The following is a 6,004-nucleotide window of genomic DNA, read 5'->3' as shown; positions in this document are numbered from 1 at the left end:
TGGGGGCGCCTTCCCACTGGAGGTTGTGGGCCGCCTGTGGAGCCGGGCACATTGAGCTGGCCGTGCCATCTCCCCAGGTCCAGCCGTGAGCCCAGATAACTGCGATTGCCCAGGGAAAACTAATAATCTGACGTAGTAAATGTGTCATTAAAATCTGCCCTGGTTTCTGATGCTTTCCATTGTTGAGTTTAAAAAAAAAAAAGAATATATTTCCCTGTTGTTCCCTTGCACCGAAGGTGCAGGCTGGGGGACGGTGGGTCTGCCTTGTGCTCCCCGAGATGTGGAGCGCAGCTTCAGCCACAGTCCCCCCGGGGGGCACATGACAAGTGCTGCGGTGATGGCAGGTGCCAGCAGGCCTCGGAGGATGAGTGGCCCACTGAGCATGGCCACACAGGCAGAATGAAGGCACGGTGACTTCAGGGGCATGGAGGCCCATGGTGGTCACAGCCATGGTCCAGCACAGGGTGGTCAGCTGCGCCTGGAAGGGATGCTGAGGCCGGGACATTCCTGGGCTGATGGCCTCCCAGCCCAACCCGCCCGCCTTTTCTGTTCTGTTGCCCACACCCCCTAACTATGTTTCTGGGCTCAAAGCTTCTAAATATCACTTGGAATATGGCCTGGCCTGGCCTCAGGACTACCCCCTCAGGTTCCCCTGGCAGGCCTGACCTTCCCAGCCCGCCTTGGCCTGCCCTCCTTCCCCGCCCTGGAGGATCAGGTGTGGGAGGAGAGTCCTGCAGTGAAGCAAAAGGTAGGAGGGGACAAGGCGGAGTGATGAGAGGTGATTGGGGAAGCAGGTGGGATTACAGAGAGGGGCCCAAGGTTGTTAACTGGGGACTGGGTTGGATCTGAGTTTTCAAAAGCTCTCCTGAGGCCATGGCCATGGGGCATCAGGACTGAAAACTCAGGACCTATTTCCCAGCACCAGGCTGCCTCCCAGCTCCGCTCCTGCGCCAGCTGAAGGCTGATAGTCACTGCATCTCCCTGCTGAACCCTGAGGGCTCCTCCAGGCTCCATCTTCTCTTTCCCTTCCAGGTTGCTTGTCCTCTTCTGCCATCCTCCACATCTGTCCTGCTGCACACCTCACTCCTGCATCATCTCTCTCCAAAATCCCCCAGATTCACCACAGTGGGACCATCCTCCTGGCTTTACAGTTCCTGCCTCTCCCTCCTTTTGCTTGCCCCCTTCTGGGGACTCTCTCTGTCTCTTGTCCCCCGGGATCTCTTTTGTTTGTTTGTTGTTAGTTTTTTGAGACAAGAGTCTCACTCTGTTGCCCAGGCTAGAGTGCCATGATGTCAACCTAGCTCACAGTAACCTCAAACTCCTGGGCTCAAGTGATCCTCCTGCCTCAGCCTCCAGAGTAGTTAGGACTGCAGGTGCACACCACCATGCCCAGCTAATTTTTTCTATTTTTAGTAGAGACGGATCTTGCTCCTGCTCAGGCTGATCTTAAACTCCTGAGCTCAAGCGACCCTCTCACCTCAGCCTCCCAGAGTGCTAGGATTACAGGAGTGAGCCACCATGCCCAGCACCCTGGGATCTCTTTTGATTGGCTAGTTGGGAAGTGTAAACTGGATACACACAACTCAACCCCTTTCTTGCCTCTCTGGGGGAGGCTGCCTGTGGAAAGCATGTTGTCTTGATTTCCCCACCATCACCCCATGGGCTGCCTTTGTCAGAGGGGCCCAGCCCATATCCTAAGCTTGCCAATCTTGGCGTTGAGTTTAGCACCAGTTTAAAATTCAGCGCTAGTATTATGAAGGCCATTGCCCATAGATAAATGCCTTGTCTTCCAACCTAGCCTTGTGTTAGGGACTGAATGTTTGTGTCTCCCCAAAATCCATATGCTGAAATCCTAACCCCCAATGTGATGGTATTAGGAGGTGGGGACTTTGGGAAGCCATTAGGTCATGAGGGTGGGCTCTCATGAATGGGATTAGTGCTCTTATAAAAGGAACCCAAGAGACCGCTCTTGCCCTCTTTCTGGCACATGAGGACATCAAGAAAAGATGGCGGTCCACAATGTGGAAGAGAGCCCTCACCAGAACCCCGCCATGCTGGTGCCTTGATCCTAGGTTTCCAGCCTCCAACACCATGAGAAATACAATTCTGTGGTTTGTAAGATACCCAGTCTGTGGTACTTTGTTATAGCAGCCCAAAGACATCTTGTCTGTAATACAGGGTGATATTTGGGGTTCTACCTCTTACTTCTTAGTTCTCACTTGCTTCAGAATTTGGGTGCTATTTGTTGAACCCATCTCTGAAAGATGCCAAAATAGAGGGTTTCTACTTCTCTGGAGAGATCACCACCATTTCCTCACTTACTTGGTAGTCTCCTTTGTTACCTTGCTGTGCTGTAGGTGTTTGCACCTGTTGTTTTGAAATGACGAAAGAAGGACTTTCCCTTCCAAGAAGGAGCGGAAGACAGCATCATGCAATGCTGCTGCCAAAAGAAGAGAAAAAAATTACATTAGGAAAATAGTAGTTATGATGACCTTAGAGAGCTATGGATGCAATGAAGACTAAACAAACTAAAATACAAAAGACGGAAGATCCCTTCCCAGGGCTGAGTGGAGAGAGACCTGCTAGGCTTTCACTAAAACATCTGGGAGAACTCACCTGAGGAACAGGAAAAAAAAACCAGGAATGAGTCTAACTAACTAACTATCTAAACCTGCAGCCCAGCCCCCAGCCCAGCTCTTCCCTCTCCCACCAACTAGGCAGAGGACAGGGTGAAGCTTCCTTTATATCCTTCAGAATTCTTTAATACACATTGTCCAGCCTACGTCAAAAATTTTAGAGACACATGAAGAGGCAGAAAAATGTGACCAAAAATTAAAAAACAAAACAAAACAACAACTGCAGAAGTGGTCAAGGACTTTTGAGTTAGTAGTTAAGAACTTTAAAATAACTATGAAAAATATGTTAAATAAAATAGAGAAAAAGACCAAAATGGATAAAGAGAGAATTTAACAGAAAATTGGAATCTATAGAAAATTAAATGGACATTCTAGAATTGAAAAATACGGTATCTGAAATCAAGAATTCTCAGATGGATTTAACAGCAGCTGAACATAGCAAAAGGATGAGTGATGCAAACGCCAATGGGAAATTTTCAAAGTGAAATAAAGAGAAAAGAGAATGGAAAGAACAAAACAGTATGAAAGACACATGGGGAGCTGTCAGATGTCTCACATAATTGGGGGCCCAGAGGAGAGCAGAGAGAATGGGGAAGAAGCAATATTTGAGGATACAGTGGCTGAGAATTTTTCAAAACCAATAAAAAAAACATCAATCCACTCATTTAAAAAACTCAGCAAACCCCAAGCAGGATAAATACAAAGAAAACCACGCTTAGACACATCATAGCCAAACTGCTGAAAACCCAAAACAAAGCTAAAGTCTTAAAACCATGTATTAGATAAAGGCACATTCTCTGTAAAAGAGCAACCATAAGTGTAGGACTGACTTTTCAATAGAAACTGCATGTTGTGGGCAGAATAATGGTGCTCAAAGGTGTCCAGGCCCTAATCCCTGGAACCAGTGAGTATATTACCCTACATGCCAAAAGAGACATTGCACATACAATGACGGATCTTTAGATAGGAAGGGTACCCTGGGCTATCCAGGTGGGCTCACTGTGATCACAAGGGGCCTTACAAGAGGGGGCAGGAGAGGCAGAGGCAGAAAGGAGATGTGAGGGTGGAGGCAGGTTGGAGGGAGGTGGTGGCTAGGGAGGGGCTGTGCGCCAGAGAAGGAGAACAGCCTCTAGAAGCTGGAAAGGCAGGAAAACAGATTCTTCCTAGAACCCCCAGAAGGAACACAACCCTGCTAACACCTTGATTCTAGTCTCAGGAAAGATAATAAGTTTGTGTTAAGTCACTGAGTTTATCGTCATTTGTTACCACAGCAGAAGGAAGCTGATACCCTACAGAAGTCAGCACACTATGGAATGACATCTGTCCAAGGTGCTATCAATACATAAATGAATAGATTAGCTGTCACTTTGGTCACCAGACCCCTTACCTCTCTCTGCATTCTTAAAGTTCAGGGACCCCATCAGCCAATCACGGTGAGACCCTTGGATGCAAACTTTGATACCTCAACCATCCTTAGAGACAGATGAAACTCAAATCTCTTGACAAACCCTAGCACTTCTAATGCATGGCTATTTAAAATAGGAGGATAATCATAACTCAACTCTAATAAATAAACTATTGTTATAATATAACTATAAATTATAACTAAATTAATTTAAAACTAATTAATGAGTTTTTCTTTTTTCACACTTCGTTATGAATGACCTCCTCCTGGTTTAGCTAGGAGAGGATTAAGATTATTATAGCTGGATTAAAAAGAGAAAGCAATACTTACCTTGCAGGGGAGATACCAGGACCACAAAGGTGCTACAGTTTTCCCAGGGCCAGCTCACCCATCGCACTCTGGATGTGTTTCCCCCCTGTGATTTCCCCAAATGTGGGAAACTCCACTCTATAATTGGGGGTAGAGGGGTGTGTTGGTGCTTTCCCCTGATAAAAATAAATAAAAAAAAAAAATTTAAAAAGAGAAAGCAGCAATGCTCATTTCCTGACATCCAGGATAAGCTCCTAAAACCCGTTTCAGAAATAAGACTCTTTCAATTGTAAGAGTCGCATTCCAAAAGCATTCCTTTACATATCAGGAAGCAAAGCCAGAAAGACAGAACATGGAGTTCTGTTTTGTTTTATTATGATAAAATACACGTAACATAAAATTTACCATTTTAGCTATTTTTAAGTGCACAGTTCAGTGGTATTAAGTCCATTCACGTGGTTGTGCAACCATCACCACCGTCCACCTCCAGAACTTTTTCATCTTCCCCAAACTGAAACGCTGTGCCCATTAAACACTGATGCCCATTCACCTCCCCCAGCCGCTGGCACCCACCATTCCACTTTCTGTCCCTGTGACTTGGGCTACTCCAGGCTCCTCAAGAGCAGAGTTTTGCTACTCAGCTGTAGAATGGGAAGGGAACCGGCTGTAACGTGGGCTATTTCCTGCCACACAGGAATACCCATTTTCTCAGGCTGGAGAAAAGTGTGAAGAGAGAGAGTAAAAGAATTGAGGCTTGAGTGTGTGGCCTCTGTTCCCATGTCACTGGAGGTAGGAAGGAAAAGGAGGGACCCCAGCAAGTTAGGGCACCCGGAACGGAGAGGGCTTGCCTCGCATCCCGCCAGCCAGGGGGCCCGGCCCCTCACCGAGACTGTACGAGGACGGCCCCATACTCCCCAGTGTCACCTGGAAAGACCCAGCATTTATCCAGACAGAGTTCACCCGGAATGGAGCAAACTGTAAACTGAGTGTGACTACGTTCTCCGGGATGGGTGAGGTTAATCTCTTTCCACTACTGAGTAGAAATGGGACTCTTTGACAAATTGAGTTCAGTTGTAGAAAACAAGGAAAGTTAAATTTCCTAGCATCTGTGTCTTAACTGTAAATTTTATACCCGCTACAAATACCCTGGCCCAAGAGATTCCTTCCTGTCCCCTGTGGGGTTCAAGGCCAGCGTCCCTTGGCTTTCCCAGCTGTTTGGCTCTGAGCTGGGTGGGGCCCACACGCAGGAGCGGCAGCTCTGTGTTGAAAGCTGTTTCGGATTTCTCCCCTGGGCAGGGTGCCACACGCACATGTTGCAGTCCCTGCCGGCAGCCATGCCCAGCGCCCTGGCAAGCCACCCGCCTCCAGACTGCTCAGGCCACTTGCAAACGCCCGCTCCCTCTCTCACCCTCTCCCTTTTCCTCCTACCTCCCCACCTCTCTCTCCTGATCCAGAAAAAATATTTGGACATTGCACGTCCGTCCTGTCACGAAACACACACAGAGGACGGAGGACGAAGGCGGGTCTATAGGAGCCCAGGCGACCTCAGAGCAGTTCATTTGCACAGCCAGCCTTGGGGACGTGAGCTGCGTGTCTGCTGCCAGGCTGGGGAAACTGACCCACGGAGGGCAGCCCAAGGGGCTGGCTGGGTGGT

At 48.2% G+C, this 6,004-nt stretch overlaps 1 non-coding gene across 1 annotated transcript; it reads left to right on the top strand.

Annotated features, from left to right (window-relative positions):
• Window positions 1-4,363: 4,363 nt before the first annotated feature.
• Window positions 4,364-4,529, top strand: LOC138382010 (U1 spliceosomal RNA). The gene has a single exon (XR_011233199.1). It is a non-coding gene; the product is annotated as a U1 spliceosomal RNA (small nuclear RNA).
• The last annotated feature ends 1,475 nt before the right edge of the window (window positions 4,530-6,004 follow it).

The sequence above is a fragment of the Eulemur rufifrons genome, chromosome 3, assembly GCF_041146395.1.
Source record: "Eulemur rufifrons isolate Redbay chromosome 3, OSU_ERuf_1, whole genome shotgun sequence".
In the NCBI taxonomy this organism is placed as follows: domain Eukaryota; kingdom Metazoa; phylum Chordata; class Mammalia; order Primates; family Lemuridae; genus Eulemur; species Eulemur rufifrons.
Note: the sequence above shows the minus strand (reverse complement) of the source record. Positions and strands in the feature narration are given on the sequence as shown.